Here is a 13,887-nt window from a genome sequence, read left to right as displayed (position 1 = left end):
TCTTCAAAAAGACATAAAATTACCATCTCTTTATTTCAGAAAAGAATAATATAAATTTTGATAATACTACTTTTTTGTTACTTGACTATCTGCCTGTAAAAGTGACATGAAAATAAACATCCATAAGCCTCTTTAGAAAGACGGTGAAGAATGTAACTTCCAAAGATCTTGTCAAATAGAAAAGGTAGTTGATGATAAATCAAAGATAGTCACATTAAAACCATCTAAATCATCCAACATTGAAAACAAGTCTAATTAGAAGTTACATAAATATCCAATCATTGACGATAAATCAAAAATATTGACACTAAATCTCAGCACAATAAAAAGCATTGCATCTTAATAAAAGCAATGAAGATGAGAAAAAAGAGGGACGATTAAAGATTAGGGGAACTCACCATTATTTAGCAAACCTTCAAGTTCTTCATACTAAAGAAAAGTGTGGGCTATCTTATCTAAAAATAAGAAGATACAATTTGATTTTGGTGTAAGTATATGGCGCGACATTTTAAAATCATTATAAAAATATTTGCTTAGTAAATTCAGTTAAAACTAAACAGGTACATTTTAAAATCAAGAAATCAAGAAAAACAAATTAATGGTCAGACAATTAAAGGAAAAGGGAAAAGTGGAGAATCAGCTACCGGTAATAGAGCCAAAACCCTAGAGGTAGAGAGAAATGATGCCGTCAGCCTAGGTTATTGGATTATGCTTGATTAATTTGATCATGACAATTGATAGACATAAGAAATATGCTTATCATCACAGTACTAGTCATTCTTCTACATCAAATGCAATCAGATCTGAGAAAAAAAGGAAAATACAAGGCCCAAATGTAGAGGAAGGACTAAAAACAAAAAGTATACATGAAATTAATGGCATTCCAGTACTTCCTGGTGAGGAAATACTGGTTGACACTATTGAGGAGAATGGTGCCTCTGATGAGAAAGAGGATTTTGATGGAGTGTGGTATCAAAGGCATGGGAGGAAGATAATGCAAATTCTTGATGATGAACCTTCTAATTTACTTCAGTTAACTGTTGTTGATGTCCAAGATAAGTTGGAGTATTGGCAGAATGTGGTCTATGACTTTATTGTTGGTGCAAATCTTCCATGGCAAGCATTGGAGGGTTTCCTGAAAAGAGTTTGGAGTAAGTATACAATTGATAAAATCTCTTTTTTATCTAATGGAGTATTTTTAGTACGATTCCAAATAGAGGAAATGAGACAAGCAGTCTTAGGGAGTGGGCATTTTCTGTTTCATATTAAACCCATGATTGTTAGGCCTTGGTTATCAAATGTGAAGTTAACTACGGAATAAGTCAAGAGTGTCCCAGCTTGGATTCATATACATAAGTTACCCCTCAAGTTTTGGGGTAAAAGCCTAGGAGAGATTGCTAACCTAGTAGGTCATTCTATGAAGAGTGATGAGGCCACAAATCAGATAACTAGGTTGGGGTTTGCTAGGGTTATGGTGGAATTGAAATTAGGTCAGAAATTCCCTAATTATACCAGGTTCTTGGATGCGAAACATCAATTAATGAAACTTAAGATAGAATATGAGTGGAAGCCTAGTGTATGCACCAAATGTAAATTTCTTGGATATGAGATGGACAATTGCAGGAAGGGCAAACCTGTCAAGGTTCCTGAGCTAGCACAAAAAGTATGGAGACCAGTCCAAAAGAAGGATGAGACAGTTACTCTTAGTTCCACAACAGCTTCACAACCTGCAAAAACAACAGAGCAGGCATCAACACAGATACATGAACTGAAAATGCAGCAAGATATGGATAATGTGCAAAATCCTTTGACTAGGCCTCAAATTAAAGATGGTGGGGTTTTATCCCCAGTCAGACAAATTAAGGCAACTAGGCAGGGGGTTGATATAGGCAATGGTCAGTAGCATTCTCCTTCATATAAGGAGGTGCTGAGTGGAGTTAGCTCTCTTCCAGCAAGCATCGACAAACATGGTATTGAACCTTTTCATCTTTTTTCATGATAAATTTTGGATTCTGGAATGTGAGGGGGATGAATAGGGAGGAGAATCAGCAATTTGTAAATAAGTTTCTTATTAGTAATAATGTAGGCTTTTTTGGTCTCCTTGAAACCAAAATTAAGCCTCAACATCTTTAATTAAACTGTGAATAAAGTGTTTAAGGATTGGAGTGTGACAACCAATTCTGCTTATTATAAGGGTGGAAGGATCTGGGTTTTGTGGAACCACATATTGGTTGAGATCATGATATTGGAATACAATGCCCAATACATCCATATGTTGATCACTGATAAAAATAGTCATACTAAATATTATAATACTATGGGGTATGCTTTTATTGGTGATCATACATGAGAGAGATGAGATTTGGATTAATCTTAAAAGGATATCTACTGAGGTTATGGGTCCCTGGACTGTTGGGGGGGGGGGGGGGTGTGTTAATTGTGTATCTCAGGCTCTTGAGAGATTGGGAGGTACAATTACTATTTCTGAAGTAGAACCTTTCCATCAATACATTGAGGATTGTAATATGAGTGATATGCACTCTATTGGAGCCTTTTATACTTGGAATAACAAACAACCTCTAGAGAGAAGGGTTTACAGCATATTAGATCGGATGTTTATGAATCATGAGTGGTCTATCAAACAACCAAACTATTTTGCCAATTATCTGCTAGAGGGTCATTTTGCGCATACACCTTGTTTATTGAGCCTTGCAGCTTCCAATCATAGTAAAAGTAGGCCTTTTAAGTACTATAATATGTGGAATAAAGCCATAGACTTTAATGATTGTGTAGCTAAATGTTGGGCACAAAAAATCAATGGGACAAAGATGTATGGTTTGGTGAGAAAATTAAAATTATTGAAGCCTATATTAAAGAAGAACAATAGAAGCCATTTTTCAGATGTAGAGAATAGGGCTGATTTAGCACAGACTGAACTGATTCAAATATAGAAGCAACGGGTTTGTCAGCCTGGGGATGGGGAACTAGTGAAACAATAATATGAGGCTAAAAAACAATCCCTGTTTTTATCCGAAGCTAAAATAAAATTTCTGCAACAGAAGGCAAAAGCTCACTAAATTACTGAGGGATACACGAATTCTTCATATTTCCATGGTATTATCAAGGCAAGAAGATGTAAAAATTATATTCATCAGATAACAGATTATAAAAATAAGCTTTATACTGAAGAAGTAGGCATCTAGAAGGCCTTTCTAGATTATTACCATATGCTATTAGGTTGCAGCAATCAGGTTCAAAATGTTAAGCAGGCAATGGTTCACAAAGGAAAGACTTGCATTGCGGTTCATCACAGCAGCGCCTAGCTCCTTTAACTCATGATGAAATTAAAGAGGTATTATTTGATATACTCAATGACAAAGCTCGAGGACCTGATGGGTATTCTAGTCAATTTTTTAAGGATTCATGGGGCTTAGTTGAGGAGAAGGTATGTCATGCTATATTTGATTTTTTCCATACTGTTAAGCTCCATAAACATATTAATGCCACTCTTATCCCTATGGTGGAAAGGCTTTCTACTGTGTTGGAATATAGGCCTATTGCAATGTAATTTACAAATGCATCTCAAAACTTCTTTTTAACATATTGACTCTTGTCCCGCCTGACCTTGTCTCTTAAAATCAGGGTGGCTTTATCCAGGGCAGAAGTATCATGGAGAACATTCCCATATGTCAGGACCTAATCAGAATGTATGAGAAGCAGGCTGTTTCCCTTAGATGTCTGATCAAGATGGACCTTCAGAAGGCTTATGATACCATTGAATGAGATTTTCTTGATCAAATGTTAGTTGCACCTAAATTCACATATGTATTCAGACGGTGGATTATGAAGTGTGTTACTACGGCTAGTTACTCACTCAATCCCAATGGAAATATGTTTGGTTTTTTTATGGGCCAAAGAGGGTTCAGGCAGGGGGACCCCCTATCCCCTCTTTTATTTACTATTTTTATAGAGTACCTCACTAGACTACTCAAGTGTACAACTGATAGCCTGAACTTCAAATTTAATTTCCTCTGCAAACGTATGAAGTTGACTCACTTAATGTTTGCAAATGACCATTTGCTTTTTAGTAAGGGAGATGCCCTTTCAATGATGATTACCCTAAGGATATTATCTACTTTTTCAGCTATATCAGGTTTCAAGATGAGTAAAAGTAAATCTAATGTGTATTTTAATGGAGTACAACATACTTTAAAGCAAGATATCCTTCAAATCTCTGGTCTGGTTGAAGGTAAGCTGCCTTTTAAGTATCTTGGGGTGCATATCAAGACTTCAAGAGTTACTGCCCATGATTGTAAACCCTTAATTGACAAGACAGTTAACAGGATCAGATCATTGGAGGCTAGAAAACTGTCTTATGCTGGGAGATTGGTTTTGGTAAGGTCTGTACTTAAGACAATGCATAACGATTGGGCTCAAATGTTTATCTTGCCTAATGGGGTCATCAACAGAATTGAGCAAATATGCAGAAACTTCTTATGGGATAAGGTGTTGTTTTCATGAGATCTCCTCTTGTTTCCTGGGATAAAGCTTGCAAACGAAAGAAACAGGGGAGTTTAGGCCTCAAAAATGATATTTATGGAATAAAGAAGTTGTTGTTAAGCTAGTATGGTGGATTACAAAAAAAATCTGATCTGCTATGGGTCAAATGGGTTGGTCATATGTATCTTAAAGGTTCTAACTGGCAGGACTACTCCCCTAGCACCAATTCGTCTTGGTACTTGAGGAAGATATGTCAAGTCAAGGTAGATTTACAACAGGCTTATCAACAACAGATATGGACGAATCAAGCACACAATGGGCATACCATAAGTAAGGGTTACGATTTTCTCAGAGATAAGGAAAATACTGTATAGTGGCATAGCTTAGTAAATGGACTATACCGAAATATGGCTTTATAGCTTTGATATATGAGAACATGAACACAAAGAAAAAACTTTTCAAATTATATGTGATGACTTTACCTGCTGCATTTGCGGAGGATCAACTGAAAGTATGGGACACTTGTTATTTTATTGCCCCTATAGCAAGGAAGTTACCGCTATGATTGGTAGCTTTATTGGGTTCACCTTGCCCAATAGCAACTGGATTGATTAGAGGCTTGTGAGGAAATTATCCCAAATGCAACTAGGGTGTCTCGAAACTACAATAAACTCGTGTCCCTATCACATCTGGCATCAAAGAAACCAGAGTAAGCATGAGCTTGTACTTATTAGACCACATAAACTTACTCAAAGTGTTGTGGAGGAGATGAAACTGGGGTTTTGAGGCCTGGACAAAGGAAATCTGGAGAGGCGAGATGTCGTATGGCTTACTGAGCTAATGGGGAAAGCTCATTGATCACCGATAGATATTTCACCGGAGAAGGAAGAGGAGTAATCTAAGGGTTGTCGGAAGTTAGGGTTTGGATGCAACAAAATTCTGATGATTTCGATCTTATTTTGTTGTTGTTTAGATTTGTCCGCCAAAATGGGCTTGTCTCCTTTGGACTTGTTTATTTTTGTTGGGCTTGTTTAATGGAGATGGGTCATAATGTCGAGTTTGACATATTGACCCTTTCCCATTGTATGACGACTTTTCTCTTTTGATATATACTTACATTTTATCAAAAAAAAAAGATAATAAGGAAGCTGGAAAAAAGCGTCGGCAACGGAGGAGTAAACCAAATGACGGAGAGGCAGGTTACTCAAAGTACAACTTATTTTCATCCCACTTTCATCCTTGGGAATTCTGAATAGCTGATAGGCAAAGTTATGAGCGCTTTGAACAAAACAACATGAACAAACAGAGCAGGAGAGCTATCAGGGCAGCTTTCATAGGACGCTAAATCAAACGATAAACTTACTCCGTATAACATATGGAGTACTTTATTTTCAGAGACAATAAGTATCTAAAATGCTATGATTAGGAAAAATAATTATCAACAATCTTTAATTGTTGAACAAAATCACAACTTCACACTTCACTGACTTGAGTTAGCGAAGACCAAGCTTAAATATTGGGAAAGCATCTGTAATGCTACGATCGATAGCCTGAAATTTGGGGCAACTTCCGCCATACTTACTTGAGCAACAATTGTAACCACCAAAAAAAAATCTCAGATAGAATCATTAAATGGAGAAGGTTATTAAACAAAAAAGATAATTTAAGATTAAAATAATTTAAGACAAATAAAGCAGATTAGTATACATACTATAACAGTACACCATTTTGCCTTTCCTCACGATTACTCACACTTCCATTAATTGTCGTAATACAAGACATCAGCCGGGACCCCTTGGCGATCCTAATCACCATCAACCAAGCTCTTCTTAGTTCATAGGTATCATGGAGTTGATCAAGGTGCAAAAATAAGCAGCTCAAGTCTAGGAATTTCGTTATTTGCACCAACCCTAGGTAATCAATCGACCAACAACATTTATCGCTAGTTTTGACATTGGTAAAGTAAAGGTTTATCAATATGAGACAATTCAAACCATTACATAAAGGTCCGAGTAACAGTGAAGAAACAAAAGCACTAAGCAATACATAACTAATTTAAATGGAGACGAGAGATGATAACAGAATGAGTTGCTAACGATTTTATTAAATGGTGGTGGGTTGAATAAGCCAGGAGATAGGAGTCAATGGGAGACCAACAGTAAAGGCTTTACAAACCCCTGATATAGATATTTTTCGTCATTTCCTTATAAAAAATAATTTATAAAGTAACCCTATTTAAGTAGTACAAATTGGGTGTCAATCACAAAGATGGCGAGGATTAGTACTTAGCTCGTTGGAATCAGAGTTTAGCTTAATAAATAAAACTGATTGTTTATCTATTGACTAAAGTGTAAGACAATGCAAATTAATAAAGAAAATACGATAAATGAAATGAGTTTTAACAAATATGATAAAAAGGTAGAGTCTTTGGGTTCACCCAAGTAAGGTGGACAAGATTATGGGGTCAACATGTAATGGGTTGTGATTCGGTCTAGGTTTAAACACTAACTAGTTTTAGAACCCGTGCACTGCACGGGTGGTAACAGAAAGCATTATTAAAAGTAAAAACTTACGTAGTTTTTGAATTTAGTAAAATTACTAAATTTTATAAAATATTACTTTGTGTAGCCATACAATTTTGATAAGTTTATGTTGCTTAATGTTATTAGAAGCACTGTGTTTTTTTTTCTCGACTTCTTAACTTATATGAGAGATGAAATATGAAAAGTGGATATAAAATTAATGTAAATTTCATTACATATTTATTTACGCAATATATATTTAATTTTACTCGTTTTTTGTACGTTTTTTTATCTTATATTACCCCTCTTGTTTGTTCTCTTCTCAATTATCTATTTTATCTCTTATTTCCTCTCCCAGCTAGACTTGGCAAAATTGACCCGACTCGTACCCAACCTGACACCTGAACTCAAGACCCAAGCTTGACCAGAAACTCGAATTGACCTGGCCCACTTAACCTGACCCGAATGTTTGTTGTTGTAACCTGATTATACCCGAATGTTTGTTGTTTTAAACTGATTATTATCCATGAATAACTTGATAATATATAGTTTACCCGAAAATGACCCGAGTCCAAAATAACATAGCCCGACTCGAACCCGATTTGGGTAACCCGTTTACCAGGTATACTCCCACCCACCATCGCCTGGACATTTGGAAGCAGCGTTCGCCATCACCGGCCGACTTCTTCGAGACCTACCGAACCCTTCACCACAGTGGTGACCGCAGCCAACACCTAAGACCAGGACGTCACTCTCAACCCCTATTTCTGCACCCCCTCCCAACTAACCACCACCCTATAATTCATGCCTTACGTATTCTAACTACTCTACCCCCTCCTACGTCCACCATTCCCTACGTCCGATTTGGTACCTCCTACAAAACCACCATCGCTCTCGCGCCCCACGCGTTACTCTTAACTCTTCTCGTAAACTTATGTGCTCCCTACCCTATCATTATCCACCCATCGCGACCCTCCTCTATCACGACCTCCTAGTCTCCCACCATCAACACCCCTCATTTATTTGCCTTTCAAGTTGCCAAATACTAATTTTTTTTTAATTTTTTTTCTTATTGAGTCACGTCAACACTTGACTCTTAACATTGTAAATCATTTTGCCATCAAGAAAGTTAATTTGAGATAATTTAAAATGAGAGATTGAACAATAAAATAAAAAAGGATAATTTTTTTTCCTAACACCTTATTTACTCATTACCTTTCAATGTCATAATATGCATTATGCATTAGTGAGATAATTTTTTAAAGTTACTCCTATTTATATAAATTGAAAATAATAGTTACTCCAATTTATAAAAATTGAAATACACTACTACAGATACAACCTATAACAACGGTCAAAAACCGTTGTTATATAAAAAAGCGGACGTTGTTAAAGCGTCCGTTGTAAAAGGTTTTAACAACGGTTGGTTTTTTTTAAGGAAACCGTTGTTAAAAATATTAACAACGGTTTTAAGTATAAAAACTCGTTGTGGAAAGTGTGACTCAATTTTGGGGGGAAAGTTATAACAACGGGTTATTTATAAATAACCGTTGTTGTTTGTTCTTAAAAAATAAAAAAAAAAAAAAATTAAATATTACTAGCTATAAATATTAAAGCATCCTTTACTAACATATTAAAGCATCCTTTACTAACATTCATTAATTGAAACAACATGGCAATGAACCCTAATTTTATCAACAACGAAGAATGGCTTACACAAACGATTGAAGATGATGGGAAGGTTCTTGCAGCTTCCGCCGATCAACACCCATTAATCAAAGCATCCCTTGAACATCAACGGAATTATTGGATTAAGAGGCGTGAAGCAGTCCGGCTTGTCAACAAAGCCTCATCATCATCATCATCTTCATACCCTCGCTCGGCTGATATCGAACTTGGCTGCAGCCAGAGATATGTTGAGTGGTACTCTTCCAACCTTATCTCCACATGCAAGTCGTGTCCTTGCATATATTCAATCTGTTATTGCAAAATATGAAGCCAATGACCCGGAAGTTAGCGGTATACCAGAGTGGCGTGATTGGTGGCAGGTTGAGAAGCGCTTTTTACGCTTAACCGGGGTTGTTCCTGCTTATTATACATCTTTTGATTTCTGATAATTGCTGTAATGTATTTGGTTTAAAATTAAATGAAATGATCATTTTGAAAGTGTTGAGTTATGCTTGTTTGATTTGCTTCCATTTTTTCAACTCCATAGATCTATCAGTCATCATCAAGATCTGATTATGGCACAACTTCCTAACATATATGGCACAACTTCCTAACATATATATTAATTAAAAAACAACTCAACCCACACATTAGTATAAATACATTGCATTATCTCAACTAACATGCATTTCCATTATCTCAATATATTCTCCAAACCCTAACTCGCTAAAACATGCTCGATCCGATCAAGGACGCAAAAGAAGATGGAAATGAAATAATAGGAAACACATACATGGAAATGAAATAATTAGCAGATCTTTGAACGGAACCTAATGGTCGATAAAAACACATACATTGAAATGAAATAATTAGAACAATAAAATAATGACGATGAAACAAACCTGATAATTACAGAACGTACGTAAAGAGACGATGAAATCAACAAAGTGACGGCGAAAGATAAAGCGACGATGAGAAAGAGAGAAAGAGACGATGAGAAAGTGTGTGTTTTGTGTTTGTGTTTGGTCGCTGGGGTTTGTGTTTGTGTATTAAGGTTTGTGTTTTGTGGTCAATGCAGACTTGTGTTTGTGTGGTTTATAGTATGGAAGGTATTGACAACGGTTATTAAACAACAACCGTTGTGAAATATGTTTTAACAACGGTTGTAGAAAACACCCGTTGTTAAATAAGGTTTAACAACGGGTTTCAAAAATAACCGTTGTTATTACTTTTCACTAACTTTGCGCCAATTTTGCGCCAAATTATTAACAACGGTTCCTCATGTGTGACCCGTTGTTAAAACTAATAACAACGGTTTTTATAACCATACCCGTTGTAATTGATTTTAGTAAAATTCGCGCCATGCATTCTACAACGTTTATTGTGATTTTCGTGAATATTCGTTGTTAAAGGGGCGTTGTAGTTGCCTGGATTTGTAGTAGTGATAATGCCAAGTATCTAAATTGATTTTTTTATAATTCTATAATATCTATTGCTCATGATGTGATATATATTATGGAATTACTTAAGAAATATTTGCTAATTTATATTTATCTCTATTTTTTCACTAAAACCTAATATTAGAATAATGTAAGATTGTTTCAAGATAATGAAATATTTTCTTCTGCTTCAAATGACGCACTTTAATTTAAAGAAAGAGTTAAAAATTTATGATTAGTAGCGAACTTGCTCGTTATAATTGTTTATGAGATGTGATTTTGACAATGGCTCATTGGCTTGTATGGAAAGATTGGTTGTTAATTATAAAAAAAGAATCTTCATTTACAACTTAAGTATTCTAATATTACAATTACTGATATGGTTATGATTAGTACTAAATGAAATTTTAAGTATGCCAATTTCTCATACTTGTGACAATTATCGATTTCATCTTTAATATAACATGGATGATATATGATATGTAGTACCCCCTAACTTAAGAAAGTATTTACATTTTTATTATTTCATGAAGAGTTATCCAAGACGCTTATTTTCAGTTGTACACTTACATTTTTACATTTTTATGATACGTAGTGATGTGACTCGTATTTACGCACATTTAGTCCTATAACTAGCCTCGTTCCTATGCTTTCTTGCATGTATTAGGGTCGTTTCTTATCTTTAGCTTCCTACTTTGCATATTCTAAGAGGTTTTGTGTCCTTGGTAGGAGAGGATTGCTAACCTTGCTTATATGGAGCAAAACGGAGCAATGGATCGCATCTAACGACCAAGCAACAAAGAGGAGACCAATACTAAAGGCCTAAATCAATAAAACAAGTATATGGGCAATGATGAAGGACCCCAAGGCTCCTCAACGATCCCCACGAATTATAAGGTAGCCAAATGTAGAAGAAGCCAAGCTAACCATTAAGACGGGCGTCCCAGAAGCGGCCCGAGCGTCCCAAAGGGAGTGACGGGTGTCCCAAGACTCAGCCCGAGCGTCCCTTGAGCAGGACGGGCATTTTTCCTTACAGCATGAGCGTCCCAAGACTCAGCCCGAGCGTCCCTTGAGCAGGACGGGCATTTTTCCTTACAGCATGAGCGTCCAACAAGTGCAGGTCGGGCGTCTCCATGAAGGACTTGCAAGACGTTAATCTTCATTTTAGGGACTTAATCATTATTTAAGCCCTTAGTTACCCTAATACTTGTACTTAGTATTAATACTCCATTGTATTAGGAGATTATCATCAAGCTACAATCCAATCATACAATTCAATCTTAATCACATCTTAATCTTTCCTTAATTATTAAAGTGTTCTTAGATTTAGTTGGGTAATTTGAAGACTATTTGGGTTTATTGGAGAATTGACAACTCTTCATAATTCATCAAGTTTTCTTCTATTATTCTTTACTTTCTATTTGATCATCCTAAATTGATACAATTTCTCTACTCTTTACTTAATCCTTGTTTATTGTTTTACTCTTTCATCATATTTAGACTTGTTAATATGATTGACACCATTGTTAGCATGTTTTCCATGATCACGAGTGAGTAGTTCCTTAACTAGGGTTAGTGGGGGATTAGGGGTGTTAATCATGTGGTAGATCTTTACTTGATAAGTTCATATGATTGCTTGCTTGTTGTAGTTTCAACTTACGCATATGTTATGCTTGATGAAATGCTTGATTGACAACCTAACACGATTCTCTTATCCATTCAACAAGACTTGTAAGCCATAAACCAACTCAAGGCTTGTTAGACCATGCATATAGCTTAATAGGAAGAATTAAGTCAACTTGTTGGTGATGTAAAGTCTTAACCGACTCGGCTCCGAGTCCCAAAACTTCCTATGAATTGTAAGATATAAACAAACACGATTCCACTACAACAATAATTTGCTTGCACCTATGAAACTTGTTTATGTGATCTTATGATGATTCCCCTATGAACCCATGATACCCTAGTGCTTTAATCAATTGTTTATAAACCCCATTTGCTTGCTATGCTTTACTTTTATCTATTTACCTTTTGTCAAGTAGTTTAGATTGCAACCCTCAAACCTAATTTGTGACACCAAAGACATAGCTTTTTACAATCGATAAATCAATACAATACCCGTCCCTTGGTATCCGACCTTTAATTACCGCTCTACTAAGAGTAGTTTGTTGAGATTATAAATAGAGTTTTGATTGGTGAGCTTAGACGACAAAGTTTCGAACCGAACCAAAAATGGCTCCGTTGCCGGGGACGGTGTTAAATTGAATTGTTATCATTTGTTGTTTTTAGCTGTGTCTTTCTTAACCTTTGGGAAGTCAAACTCCTCAAGGTAATAAAACATCTTTTCTAGTTGTTTGATTTTTGCATGTCTAGGAGATCACAAGGCGGACTTTTGCCTATTGATCCCGAGATTGAAAGAACTTTGACAAATAGTAGAAGAACTATTAGAGGGACTTCAACAATTGTGGGTATTGGAGAACTTGTCGACATTGATATCATCCAATCGGATAGTGTTGAGATTACCAACACTTTTACAAGACAAGAAGAGGAGAACCCAATTCAAAACCAACCACAAAATCAACCTAAAATGCCTAAATTTTCATCTCATTCCGTACCAACCGAGGAGAACCTACCCAATGGTACTCCAACACCACCTCACTTGACCGGTAATTGCATTGCCAAATCTGCATTCATACAATTCGTTGAGAGAAGTCAATTTGCAGGGATGCCTAGTGAGGATCCTCATCTACACATCGAGACTTTTTGTGACTATTGTGATACTATTTCCCAAACGGGGGTAACTCAAGACCAAATTCGATGGGTATTGTTTCCTTTTTCCTTGATCGGAGCCGCAAAGAATAGTTAAAGAGCCTAGACAAGGCCACTCTTGGAATTGATTCATGTAAGAAGTTAGCACTTGCCTTTTACTAGAAGTTCTACCCTCCGGAGAAAACCAACATGTTAAGAGCCCAAATCACCGGGTTCAAGCAAAGAGATGAAGAGTCTCTATATGAGGCTTGGGAAAGATTCAAAGATACATGTCGCTCTTGTCCTCATCATGGGCTAAGCGAATGGTTTCTAGTCCAACAACTTTGGAATGGGTTGTATGAAGATTCAAGGAATGTGCTAAACATGGGTTCTAATGGAAGATTCACCGAGGTAGATGATAACCAAACATGGGCAAAGATAGAGGAGATGGCGGTTCACAACTCTCAATAAAGTAGGCCAAGAAAAGCTACTAGGGGAGGGAGACATGAAGTTGATTCCGTCACACAATTGAATGCCGATTTGTGTGCTCAACTAAGCTCCCGTATTGACACAATGAACTTGAACTTTCAGAAGGCCATAACCAAGATGAATGAAGCCCCTCAATCATTCAAGCAACATCAATATGTCAATGCCATGGTGGCAACATCTTCTATTCCAAATGAAGTGTGTGAGAATTTTCGAACTTTGGGACATGATCAACAAGAGTGTAGGAGCACAAGTGAGCACGTGAATGTTTTCCAAGCATACAAGAATGGCACCCCTTACTCCAACTATTACAATAAAAACACCAAATTTCACCCAAACTTCTCATACAAAAGCCAAAATGATCAAAATCCTCAACCAACATACACCCCACCTCCAATGAGAAATCCTACTCAAAGACCCTATTTCAAACAAAACCAACCTTCTTACAATCAATCCAATGACCAAGCTTTTGATGTTTAAAAAGCGGTCCTTAAAATGCAAAAGAACCAACAAGATTTCTTTGC

General features: G+C 36.4%; 1 long non-coding RNA gene and 1 pseudogene across 1 annotated transcript; both read right to left on the bottom strand.

The window, feature by feature from the left end:
- Positions 1-725: 725 nt before the first annotated feature.
- Positions 726-6,205, bottom strand: LOC141621590 (uncharacterized). The gene is made up of 3 exons (XR_012532475.1): positions 4,983-6,205; positions 1,635-1,727; positions 726-1,135 (listed from the first exon to the last, which is right to left on the bottom strand). It is a non-coding gene; the product is annotated as an uncharacterized LOC141621590 (long non-coding RNA).
- A 6,890-nt stretch (positions 6,206-13,095) lies between these two features.
- On the bottom strand, positions 13,096-13,194 carry LOC141625365 (small nucleolar RNA R71; annotated as a pseudogene).
- Between the last annotated feature and the right edge of the window lie 693 nt (positions 13,195-13,887).

Source organism: Silene latifolia, chromosome X, assembly GCF_048544455.1.
Source record: "Silene latifolia isolate original U9 population chromosome X, ASM4854445v1, whole genome shotgun sequence".
NCBI classification, from domain to species: Eukaryota; Viridiplantae; Streptophyta; class Magnoliopsida; order Caryophyllales; family Caryophyllaceae; genus Silene; species Silene latifolia.
This window is presented reverse-complemented; position numbering and strand designations above follow the sequence as displayed.